We start from the raw sequence: 13437 nt of genomic DNA on the forward strand, positions 1-13437 counted from the left end.
AAACCTTAATTAAGCGTGGAATACCGCAGTTACACAGTAAAAATAATAATTTTAATATCACATCAAAGGGGGTGCCAAAAAGGACAAAATTATCATTAATACAGTGCATGAACTGACATTACGCTGCATTTGTTTATTTTTGTGGCCATAAAAATTACATGAGATTTTCGACATTATTGAAGTGCATCCTCTTGGATGTAATATTAAAATTTATTTTTTGCTGTGTAACAGAAATCAACGAAAAATTGCAATGTTTAGTTCAAGAATGTACACGTTCACTTAAAAAAATAATACTCCATAAAATGGGTCCAACCATGATCATAATATGTTGATGAATGAAAACCTTTTATGCAATCAAATGTTAAGTAAAATAGGCTTTCTTTAGTAATGACCCGATTTTCCAGCCCACTTTTTGAAAATATTTGTTCTATATTTGTTTGGAATGTTTTACAAAGCCCATGTGCTTTTTCAGTAGTCTTATTGCACCAAATTATACCTCAAACATCCATCTTGAAGATGAATAAGAATGATTTGGAATTACAGTTATGTAAAAATTTTAAAAGATGAAAGTCTCATGGGCAGAGTGACTGACACAATCGGGTCATTGCATACATATTATAAACTAGAAAGGTAGACTTTTTCCCCAAACACACACTTTCTGTACCCCTATTCATATACAAATACGACATACATTTAGACGTAGTATGAAAATGACTTAAATAGGTTCATTCAAAATCGTTTACCGTGCCTAAGTCAAAATAATCCAAATTTCAGTTAGAATTATGATGGCTAGATTTTGATTCCGATTTCTACCAGCTGCAATCGCAGCAAAGGTAGCTCCATTTATTTGCTGAACATTGTGAGAAGCAGGTAAATATGAAGAATTTGAACCTTGTGAGCTGTTTGTACCTACGGACAGGCATGGCAAATCATTTACATTCATTTCGAGAATTCATTTACATTATTTGCCTCTAACTGAAAACATCAACAGAATTCCGTAAAATTATGTATGAAGCTTTAGTAGGTTTTGATATTTTGTCAATAACTCAAATCTGTACCTCTTATGCGCGATAAACCAGAGTGAACATAACCCACCATTAGACTGATGCAAAATTTGACTTTTTCGCTCCACAGTGCTTAAATGGTTTCAAATCGGGTCCTGACTAGCCTCCCAAAGTTACAACTCATTTGGTTAGAAACAGACTTCGCACAAGCCATTTGAAGTTTAAATGTAAATTAGTATGGGAAATCTCAACTTTTTGTTCATTGCCTTCTAGTCTTTTTCCATATTGAGCTGCGAAACAGTTCGACAGCCATTCTTATAGAAAATTTTCTCAGCTACAATTTTGCTGAAGATTGTTTCTATGTAAAACGAGACAGGAAAAAGTTATTAATTATTTAAGAGATTGGTAAACTTATGACAAGATCAAGCAGCTGCTCTGTAGGCAACACTGTATTTTGCAGTGTGACATAGTAGTCATGATTTTTGTGTCCTATTCAACGCCCCAGAAACACCAATGTTGCATGCTGAGCAGTTGATTGATTCGATTCTTGCATTTAATCAAAAAGTCTTCAGCTAAGTTGTAGCTGGGAAAATTTCTTACAAGTACAGTTGAAAGCTTTAGAAGCAGACCGATATGGTGAATTATTAGATAGACATGAACAAAAATCTTGGTTTTACCATAGTAATTCCCATACAAACTTCAAATGGTTTGTGCCATCTCAGTTTCTCACCAAATGGGTTCAAATTTTGAGAAGTGATGAACGCCCTTTTATTTTGCCTAAACGCAAACGGCATGGCGGTGGCAGAAGAAAATTTCTCCAAATCGACTTCCAGCCAAATTAATATAAGAATCCGAAGAATCTAAGAGAAATATTCCCGAATGATGTCCAAGCAATATTACCTCGGGTAGGGTCCAAACAATTGGATGAATTGAAGAGGAAAAATAAAATATAAATTTATATATTTTCTCTGAATCGATTTACAAGCTTCCAAGATTTCTATATAACAATCCGGTCGGATGCGAATCAGCCTCAGGCTGAAAGTATCCCTAATAAAGAAAACTTATCTAAACTTATAGTATATAACAATCCGCAGGATCAAAGAGAAATTTTCCAACTCAATATCCAAGCAGGATCCAAAAATATATCCGAGGAATTTGAGTAAAACAAGGTTGAACATGTTAAGTAATATTTAGCACTGAGCAGTGCTGTTTAAAGCTCTAGGTAGCAGAACACTTTCTTCAACAAAAAGCAAATAGATCCGCACGGCAAGAGAGCACGATGTGGACAGCTTTTTTTTTATAATATAATTACTTTATTCGTACCGGCTCAATCGAATAAACTTTACAGAGCGGAGTTATCATTTTCGTTATACATTATTAATGTCTTATATTTAAACTTAAAGGAACTGGAATCTGTGGATTGCTGATAAGCATATTCTTAAAACAATCATACGAGGAGTTTCTAGATAATTTAGATACAGATAACTTTTCAAGAAGAGAAAGAAATTTGTACATATTAGGTAATATAAACTTCGAAAAAGTTTTGTGTTCATGCTAAGAAGAGAATTTAATATCTTTTTCCATTAAAACTCTGGGACTTGAATACTCGCAATGCCACACTTTTTAACATGTTTTACAGAAGTGAAATGAAACGTCTGAGATAAGAGCACATAAATAATTTTTTAAATGCTCTTTCTTGAGACTTGATGACATTAAGATTAAAACATCTGAAATTTAAATCAATTCGCGATATTCTAAACTGAGCAAAAAAGCAGACGTCAAGATTTTTTACAAGATAGACTATGACATGATTTTTAATTTTTTTTTTTTTTTTTTTAACTCTTTATTTGTTCCAAATTCAAAATAAATAACATTTCATTTTAACCTAGGTGCTCCAGTTACTGCAGTAACGTACCAGCCTTAATTGTTATGATATATATCTAAGTGTTTTTACATTGTTCATGTCTTGGCAATTCAGTATTTTAAACAGGTTTTTTAACCTGCATGTCAGTATAACAATTGATATCTTAAAACTAAAAACTAAAACTAAATCTTATCTAAGTATAAAGGGAATTAATCGTTGCAATTGAGGATTGCAACGATTTTTGCCTGAAGTTATAAATTATTTTATTGGACATTTGTTCTAAAGTCTCAACATTCGAAATTCTATGTACCTCGGTAGTACTGTACCAGGGAGGCAACTTCAAAATCATTTTCAGAACTTTGTTCTGAATCCTTTGAAATATGATTTTTCATGCAGATGTATTTTTCTCACTCACACGTGTCTTGCCGATTTTAGTTACTCCTCAATATCTTCTAAATTTTCCAATCAATTAAAATTAACTTGACTTATCGTCGGTTAACCGTAGAAAAAGCTCTGATTGTGTCGATTAACAGCTACACTTAACTGCATCGAAATGTTTATTTCTATGAAAACGTCGTTGAAAACTTGTACCCATAAAATCTGCAAACTTGGACCCCTTAATGTTTCTACATACAATTCAGAAAATGTTACTGATTTTTTTTTTTGTGAAGAGAATTTTTACTGTAATCCGGTCACGTTTTAACGTCGAAATAAATGTCTACAATACATGGTGTTTAAATCATATTTTTTATAATTTTTATGTTTTGTTTATTTTTAGGAGATTTTTCAATCTTCGTATTTGAAAATGTCTATATTGGGTGAAATTGATCAAGCCCTCAAATAGCTTCTCAATGCATTTCTATTGTTTTTTTTTTATTATACTTGGGCTCCCAGAATCTAGATCAGATGCTAAAATTCTTGTACGAATTGTATTTCAGGAGAAATGTCAGAAACTACTTCTAAACAAGCACAGGTAAGATTTTTTTAATTCCTGGAAATTACGCGTAAAACCCTTCATTTCTTGATATAGGAAACATTCTACCGCAATTCATTAAATAAGTTGGATTCATTAACAATCAGTTTAGTTAAAAAATGCTACTTTAAATGCTAATGATAATAATTGTTGATATTAAATGCTACTGAATGTCCGCTCAAAAAAATTTAAATTTATTCTACAAAATAGATTTTTGAGTTGTTTCTCATAAATTGAAATGCAATCAAGATTTATCTTGATATCTATCACCAAAAATGTTATACTTCCATAAACAACTGTTAAAAATCCATTAACATAAAATCTAAGAATGACTTAACGAAGCACAATTTAACGCTTGTTAATCAATACGTTAACGGTTCCCATATATAACGGGGACGTTAATTCGTTATCATTTAATTAACGGCGTTGATTACCGGTTACAGCTATATCGAAAATGTGCTCATCACTGTTCCTGACTGAAACATTTTCAAGGAATCTGCCAGTCACAGGAGCGTTGATCCTGACGCTGATTTTACTTTATCAAAAGTTAGAAAAATGGCATGAACTGATAAATTCATGAATTGGTTATGATTTCCATGTTTTCTAAAATCTATTAGATATTGTAATATTCTTCACTCAAAGTGTATACCTATGGCGAACTAATTCTTAAATATATAATTAGATTCGCACGCATTTCGTACTGGAGCCAACGTTGATGTCATTTTTTGGCACACGAATTTAGCCTGACCGGAGGAATCCATATGACGTCATTTCATTGCCTTATGATCGCAAATCAACGCCCGTCTTTGCCGTGGTGTTCTTTATTTACAGCAGGGCTGCACCGCGCCGGCCATCGCCCCCTGCCACCCATCGCCATCCGGTGATCGTGCGTTTCACGACGAACGAGAATCATACTAATAGGCACAGCGTAGGTATACTGTCGGCGTTTCGTCTCGAAAGTGGTGGGAATTTTCCTCGGCTCGGAAAAACTGGTGGTGGGGACTCGCGCCAGGCAACTCGGTCTAGCCCGTTCTATGGCGGTGGGGCGTTCGGTTTCGCGAAGTGGGCATCATATCCGTACATCACCTTCTGCACGTGTGTAGGTCTGCTCGCGCGGCTTTCATTGTGCAACATCAGGACACGCACCGGGCTTCGGATGTGTTGGTGCACGCGGTCTCAACTCGCGCAAAACCGTGTGCCACTATCAAAAAACGCTTGCGAACGTTTCTCAGTTCGCCTTTAAACTGTTTAACTCGCGGATTCAAGTGTAAGTAATCTCGCTGCTCGAGGATTCCGTCCAAGAATCGAGAGTGCGTGGTTTTTTTGTTCTACAGAACGATTGATTTGGAGTACGGGAATTAATTTCTGGATAAATTTTGTTCGATTGAAATTGAAAGTCTGATTGATTTGCTTGTAAAGTGACAGATTTATGATTGAATTGTGATTGAAAGTGCATCGGAAGATCTGCAGTGAAGACATCTGTGGAAAAGTGGTACAGGAAGGGGACACGAGTGCAAAGTGGCTTATCGGTGAAGTTCTGTGTGAGACGAATGGTGAAGCTCTTCGAAGGCCGACCAGCTGATTGTGCGCAACAGGACTTCACCACCGAAGGACATCGGAAGGATTGGTATCATTTGCAAAACACTAACACATTCTCGTAACCGGGCACACAGACCATACTGCGGATGCATTTAGAGGCATCGGGGTGAATGAATTATGCAGAGCTTAGTCGACCCACTGTTGAATCATAGCCATCGATCGTGAGTGCTATTGGCATGCAACGAGAAAATACCTAGATCTGTTGAACTGCACATTAGAAGTATTTTTAAATTTACGCGCCCCCTATGTCTGTTGTTCTGCAGTGTGTGAACCTCGATAGAGTCAGAATTTATGGGACTATTTTTAAATATTTCTCTCTTCACATGCCACACAGATCTTTGGTCGGTCGGTTCGTGCTCGGAATGTACAAATCAGTGTCTGGTCAGAATTTTTTCACCGAGCCAAATGGTCCGCAACGAAACTTGAGAGTTATTTTTAGTCTACAGCTCATGCTGACTTCAATCTTCAAGATTGTGTTTAATCCATTCCCGCTCTCGTGTGTTGTGATGGATTATGAAACTGAACACACCGCTGTTTGTGTTTTCCCTCAGGATCCCTTTCCACCCAGACCCCCTGATCCCGGTCGGGAAGCTTGGTGCAATGAGATCTGGCTTGCATCATCTATGCTAACATAATCCCAACTGAACCCCGTACATGACTCGCTCAGAGCGGACTACCAGCACAATCGGTCGTCGGTGGTCAACTGGTCGGCCGGTGATTGCAGGGCAGAATTTCGATACCTGTTGACAGTTTGTGTAGCACGGGGTGGGCTATTTTTAAATATCCTCGCCTCGGATGGTTTCGTGCGGATCATCTTCGTTTAAGGAATCACCCAAACTGCGTTTGCGCTGGGAAAATTTTCAACCTACGCGCACATACATGACATGGGTGAGCGCCGTGCGCACGATCCCATATGGTGGACGACGGGTAACGATGGCAACCCGAAAAGGGGAGAAGGGGGTGCCAGCCAGCGGGAGCGGTTGATTTTGATGATAGTGGTTTTCTGTGAGCAGTTGGCATTTACCGAATGGGCTACTGGTGTCCTCATTGCTACCGTCTGTTCGGGGTGGAATGCTCGGTGCCATTGATGGTTTTCTTGGATTCTTTTTATGCAGCTCAGTTGTCACAGAGTGTAGCTACTTGACAGATGAAGTCATAATGTATCGACTGCCTTTGCTGGGTATTGATTTTGTAGATTACTTTAAGATACATTTTGACACTTCTCGCTCAGTTAAATCAGAATAATTTATCTGGTTAAGTAGTAGTAGCATTCGTTTTTGATTTTAGATAGAATGACGTATCTCGAATATTAATTGTAATTTTCAACATTTAAATCGATATTCATATTTGTTGTATACCTTAACTGGATGGTTATTTCAAAACCGAGTTAGGCAAACTTGACTGCACAGGCGCTGCATAAATTAAATTAATGAATTCACGTGCAGTCTTTGTGCCACAGCAAACTCCCCCTTTACTCGATATTCTGCATATTCAGCATACGTCACAAAATCACAGTAACATTTCTCGCTGGAATCACTGGTCTCCCTATGTCTCTAATGTAAGATGCGTCAGGCTAATTGACAACCGCAGCTTTAAATGCATGCAGTGGTTGTCAAATGCAATGTTATTTTTTCTCTGAATTGGCAATAACTCAATAGAAATCCAGCGTTTTCCCATATACATTTTAAAAATTAACCTCCTTAGCTCGATACCCTCAATAACTCGATGCTCCTTTCAATATTGATATAGGGAGAATTGACTGTATGGTGGTTTCAAGATTTACAAACATAGTGATCGCTAGTGAAACGTTGATTGGTCCCAAAAAAACTAATAACCGATTTTATGTTTAGATTTATGGTGTTTTGGACCATGTTCTTTTGAATATCTTGTATCTCTTTGTATAGAAAAGTTCAGATTCACGCTATAAGAATTTCAGTACAATTAGAGGTATTCCTTAATATATTTCTCTTGGCAGAGCATCAGCACTGTTGTTTATGAAATGTTAAGTCAAGAATCCAAATATGTTGCTTTAGTAATCCTAAAGGTCTTGACTGTTGCATCATCATTTTATTCGAAGATTTAAGAAGCATTGTAGATGCTAGAGCTTTTCGTTGGTTCAGCCTTATGAAACCTTCTTTTCGCAGCTCGTGTCTACAATATTTTTTTGTTTTTTTAGCCACGAAAACTCGAAATAATTTTTCGATATCATAATTTAGAAATCAACTTAAATCAGAAGATATAGTTTTAAAACAATATATTTAAGTTTCATCATTCACCATCACCATGAACAAATGTATGCTGACATTTCAATAGGGTGAAATTGCTTTTGTAAACAATGCTCGAACAAATATTAATTTCGACGGCAGTACTTTTGTAACCAATGGCTTCAAACGTCAATTTATGGAAACTGTTAGCTCGCCCACGCAAACTAACACCACCATCAGGAAAGTAAAATTTACAACTACCTGGTGATGATGTTTGGTTCTGTGTGCGTGCTATCAGTTTCGGTAAATTGAAGTTTGTTGTTTACAAAAGTACTTACGTTGATTTGAATATTTTCTCGACTAGAATGACTCAGCCATCGATTTCTCGCGAATATACTTCTTTGAATGCATAAGTATTAGTGCAGAACTTTGGGAGTCTTCAAGTATTAGTGCAAAGAAGTTCGTGTATGTACACGGTTTCTAGCACTTAACTTAGAGACTCCCATTTTGCACTTTGTGTATGTACATGGACACACTCAGTTAATTAACAAACGTTAGAGATGTCTTTAGTCTTCTCCAGCTTATTATGTATTGTATTAAAATTTCATATTTTTTGCAGTAAAAACTGTCACAATCCTATGAAGTAGTGTTCGTGAGATACTGCTGGTAGATGAAACGTGCCCTGACGGAGTTGTCTGATTGGGTATGTGAACTTTTGTTTTCTAGAAGTTCCACCCTTTAGAAATGTTGATGAAGAAATTATATTTTCCCCTTGGAACACATTCCTCAAGCATTTGAAAACCCCTATTTACGGTGTGACTGAGATCGAGATAATCGTACGTACACTAATCAGTGCTGTCATGGTAAATTGAGAGCTGATTACTCGCTGAATTTTCATATGCGCAGGTGGTTGGGGACCTTAAATTCACTTCACTAGATTTCTATTGAGTTCTTTATGGGTATTTATGTAATTGCATATTCGTAATCTGCATGTCAAATGGAAACAAAATCCGAAACTTCATCACTGGAACTATTTTAAATAAGTGTGTTTAAATAAGCAAAAAATAACCATCTTAGTGCCCCTTAGTGGTAATTTGTATGGGAGCAAGTTGTCAATTTGTTAGTTTTTTTTTGTCAAACAGTGATTCTTTTGCTATAAGTAAATGGGATAATGGGATCGAAACAAATATCGTTGTGCTCGCAAATCAAAGGTCTTCCAGATGATGTACAGTAACCAATTTAGTTTCAAAATTAAAGAACCCAATTTTAATGTAAGAACGTTTGAGATCTTTAAACTACTCTGAATGCAAAGACTTTCCAAAAACTAATAGGAGCTTTCCTGAAGCTATTATAACTACCCTTATAATCTGGACTTTCCTCTCATATTGCTTCAAAATCTCTAAACTTCCCTGAACTTCTCTGGGCTGCCCTGAAGTTTTTAGAACTTGCCTAATGTCCATCCTGGAATTTATGGAACTCAGCTATCCTATTCAGCTAAGGCACGGTATTACCAAACCGAAGGCGGTGGATTCAATTTCCAGCCCGGTCCAGAAAATCATCCGGCTAGGAAATTTTCTCGACTTCCCTGGGTATGCAGAACCTGGAGTTTGCCACACAATATATATATACATGCATTGGTTGGCATAGAAACCTCTCAATTAATAACTGTGAAAGTGCTTTAAGGTGTTGCGCTGTGAGATCCTTATTCTCGCTACCACTTCGAAACTTTAAGTGCACAAATTAAGCGTAACTATTCATATCGACGTATCTGATTTTGTAAACAACCACTTCAACCGACTTTTTGTCCTAACTGCTAACTCACCCATGCAAACAAACGGCATCCTCAGGTAGGGGAATCTTTCCCCTACTAGCTGGTGTTGTTAGTTTCTGTGTGTGAGCTAGTAGTTGCCACAAATCGTCGATTGAAGTGATTGTTTACAAATGTGTCGATTTGAATAGTTACGCTTGAAATGTCAGCTTCCACGACACGTACCACAATGAAATTGTTAAGGGCCACCCACATTAGATCCGTTCGCGTCGCGTTGACGTAAATTTGACAGTTAAGACAATAGATTTAGCTGTCACTTTGCCGCAACGCGTCCGATCCGGATCTAATGTGCGTGATCCTTTACTCCACGTTTGCTGCGATGCAGTAGCAATTTCAGGTGAAATGGGGCTCTAATTTCCGAGATTTGTGTAATTGGAAATTCTAGGTGGAAGTGCATTTATAGCCCACGTGGCGGCCATTTGTGGACTCTACAAGGAATGGCCTTAAGGAACACTCAGCTGAAAGCTGGCAAAACGCTCGCCTGAGGAACGTCAAAAGTCACACAGAAGAAGAAGAAGAAAGCTTATAGGCTTTATGTGCCTGCAAGAACCATTAATCAATACTCCACTTAGCATATCTCTCTGTCAACTCGACACCGTCCGTCAGTCACCGCTTGACTTGCTTGACCTGTTCCACAAATTCGCCAAAAATGGCAATTTGTCGCAGCTCTAGTAAATTGACTTAACATTTCGCACCATAAAACACAGTCAAAGAGTCGCCAAACGAGGTACTCACATAAAAGGTAAATAAAAACACCAAACAAAACAATTTGCAAGCGAGCCTCCGCCTCCCTGCCGACTCCGCGCAAACCGTCAGAAGAAACCGCCTGGGTCAGCCCAAATCGGCCAGAAACAAAACAAAAGTGTCGCGCGATAATCGACAAGAATCAGCTCATTTGCATTCAATAGCTGTACGGATTCAATTCTCTCTGAAACGGTTTCTTAAGTATAAAAAGACAACGATCGGTGCTTGGCGTCTTGCTGACGATGCAATCCAAATAAGGAATGCTTTTTACTCCGGAATGAATACATCATCTGCTTCTGCGAAATTGATGGAAGCAACCAGAAAAAAAACTCAGGCTCTCTCGAGGTCACGAACGAATGGATGGGTCCGTTGATCACTGAACGTACACAGACCAGACCGGATCGTGACAAAGTGATAAATCCGTTTGTTATTGTTGTTATTTTTTGCTTATGCAAGTTGTTCTACGAGAGCGGATTTACATGACTAATATGGGTCATCACCAGTTGATGGTCTCCGTTCCGTCGTCCGGACTGAATACTACTTGCTGAAAGCACTTCAATGTTGTGCTCCGTAATGATACTTTTAGTACTTAAATGTGTTACTTTTAACGTTCTTTCTCCCTGTTGATGACATTGACTGGGTAAGGACGTGCTGATTGTGTCAGCTCGAAATAACCTACATAAACTGTTTACGGTTGTGTAATCGAATTCAGGTGTTTACGCACGTTTGTTTTGAACGCGCTTATTGTAGCATTCTTTGGCGGAAAGCTAGCCCAAACAACCTGATGACAGGAAGGCAGTCGTCTTGAAGCGTGACTGCAGTGCCCCCCAGAGACTAGACTGGAGCCATTTTACCCTGCGGTTGGCACATTTGACGCTTAAGTGGCTTCGAAGGCTCCACTCGAGATGCTTTCCCAATAAGGGAGTACGGGTCGCCGAAAATAAGCGAGCCTTGATCTTGATTAATTCAATTTGTGACTTAGACATGCGCGAGCATATGGTGTTGGACACAGGACAGGAAGCATGTCATGAGTTGAACACGGCACGCATTCCAAAACTGCTTTTTTGTTTCTTCTTCTAATGCTGCATCGCACCCAGGTTGAATGTCAAAGAGTTAGGCAATAGCCAGCAAACTTCGCGGGCATTCGACGATGATTGGATGTGATTGGTACAAGGCTGACCCAACGGGTTTGGATAATTTGGATATTAAAGTAAATTGGTGGTTTGGCACCTTGTTGCACTGTGCACCTTCCGCGATGCTGCTTTACGGAGCAGTTGCTTAATGGTACAAGCTGGCTTGTATGGACAGTTGCCCACGATCTCGCGCAGGTCGTTTAAATCAATGATCGCTGGTAGAGATGAGAGGTAACTAACGCAATTTGGCGGGATTTTTTTTCCAACGATGAAACTGTAAATCTTGTTAGAAGTCTCAAAGAATGTTGAAAAGAAATGGAATTACAGTGCTGCTTACACTAATTCGTTTGGGACTAGCAACGATCCACTATCAAAGGGACTACATTCAAACGGATGATTTCGGTTTGCTTCGTCAATTTACGAACACATGGATCATCTTCAGTTGAGAATAGCTTGAAGTCTTTCAATTGAGTTTTACCTCCAGACAAACGGAGCTCTGGCGATCCAGGAATTGTTTCGACATGAACCTGAAATTGGGGGAGGAATTGCATATCTGGATGTCCGTAGAGTAGACGCGGTTTATAATAGTATCTCAGTATTGATGAGGAAATAAAAAATACGTGGACCAAAATTTAATGAATGGTTCTTTTGAGTCACCTTCAATTCAATTATATAATAATTAGGAATTCTGTTGGGAATTCTTGGGAAATTTTAACGACGATTCTTAGAGAATCCGTAGGAGATTGCCATGTGAATTATGAGGTGAACTACCGTGTGTTGTAAGGAAAATTCCGAGTATAATTCCAATGGAAGCGAATTCTGTTCAACAATCTTCATAAATGGAAATCTGTGAAGAAGTCAAAGTGTATTCTGTGTTTCGTTTTAAGGGGATCCAGGAGGGAATTCCAGGAAATGTTAGACGACAATTTCGATGGATTTATACGAGTATTCTAAAAGAAAATTCCATTGGAATTTCCAGAAGAATTTAGAAATTATTTCAATGAAGTTCTGAATAGAATTCTAGGTTGATTCTAAGGACAATTCCAAGGGACATTTGAGGAGAGTTCCAAGGGAACCTTATCATACCAGAACAATCCTTTCAATCTAAAACAAATCTGAGAAGAATATGAATTGAGATTCAAGGAAATCCAGAGGAGATGTTTAAGGAATTTCTGGGAGAATGCTGGAATTCTTAGAAAAGAAATTCAATGACGAATTCCAAAGAAGTTTGAAGGGAATATCTAGCTCTTAACGTTATCATCTTAGAGTAACCTTTAAGAATTGAGTTAGGGTGTACCAGACCGTCTTAAAGTAACTTTTAGGACTTTTGAAAATTCTCATTTTTCCAGGATAAAGCGAATTGATATTACACACACTGCGATATCAACGATTTTCCCTAAAAAAAAATGAGTAAAATGTTATTTACTCAGCATGGGAAAAATACACACATATTCAAGTTACCATTTGAGAGCGCTTAATTTGAAATAAATTATACGAAAAAATCGAGATATGTTATTTTTTGAACGCGTATTAACTCAAGGGTTAAAAGTTTTTTTTTATTAAAAGAGACGAGGGGAACATCACTCGATGCCGCTTCACGTATTAAGAAGCGCATTGAATACTTTTAAACGTCAAATTTGAACACGCACTAATTAGCGCATTAGCATACTTTACGCATTTTTGTGCACATTGACATCTTTTGAGTGTATTTTAGATACACTGAAATATATTTGTCAACACATTGATTCTTTTCGCACTTTTTATCGGTGCATTTTTCACAATGCGCATTTTGAATTCAGATTTTTTTTCAATGATTTGCCCTTCAAAAATAGATGCAGACAAAGTTTGTTATTAGAAAACCATGCGTCTTAAAAAATGTTAAAATGCTCTTAAAGATGACTTACTTATATGAGAAATTTCAGATAATATAGAACCGGTAAAGGATGGTTTTCAGAGCAACAACCCTTATTACAAATTTAAATGAAATGTGCTAATACTTTTGTTTAAATATTTAGTCGTGTGGTGTCTTCAGTGAAGTGTTTGTACCTAAAAAATCCTTCTTTTGGTGGTTGTAAACAATAGGGTGCT

General features: G+C 37.6%; 1 protein-coding gene across 8 annotated transcripts in view; it reads left to right on the forward strand.

The window, feature by feature from the left end:
- Positions 1-5000: 5000 nt before the first annotated feature.
- The window catches only part of Tm1 (tropomyosin 1), a 97503-nt gene continuing 89066 nt past the window's right edge, over positions 5001-13437 (forward strand). For 4 of the 8 annotated variants that reach the window (XM_065238256.1, XM_065238257.1, XM_065238253.1 and 1 more), the window contains exon 1: positions 5001-5108. The gene's annotated coding sequence lies outside the window, so the exon portion shown is untranslated. Of the gene's footprint in view, positions 5152-13437 lie in introns of all 8 variants that reach the window. The other 4 variants (XM_065238263.1, XM_065238262.1, XM_065238264.1 and 1 more) reach the window with 2 other exon arrangements.

The sequence above is a fragment of the Ochlerotatus camptorhynchus genome, unplaced genomic scaffold, assembly GCF_037179485.1.
Source record: "Ochlerotatus camptorhynchus isolate MF236.1 unplaced genomic scaffold, CSIRO-AGI_Acam_v1.1 ptg000743l, whole genome shotgun sequence".
NCBI lineage: Eukaryota > Metazoa > Arthropoda > Insecta > Diptera > Culicidae > Ochlerotatus > Ochlerotatus camptorhynchus.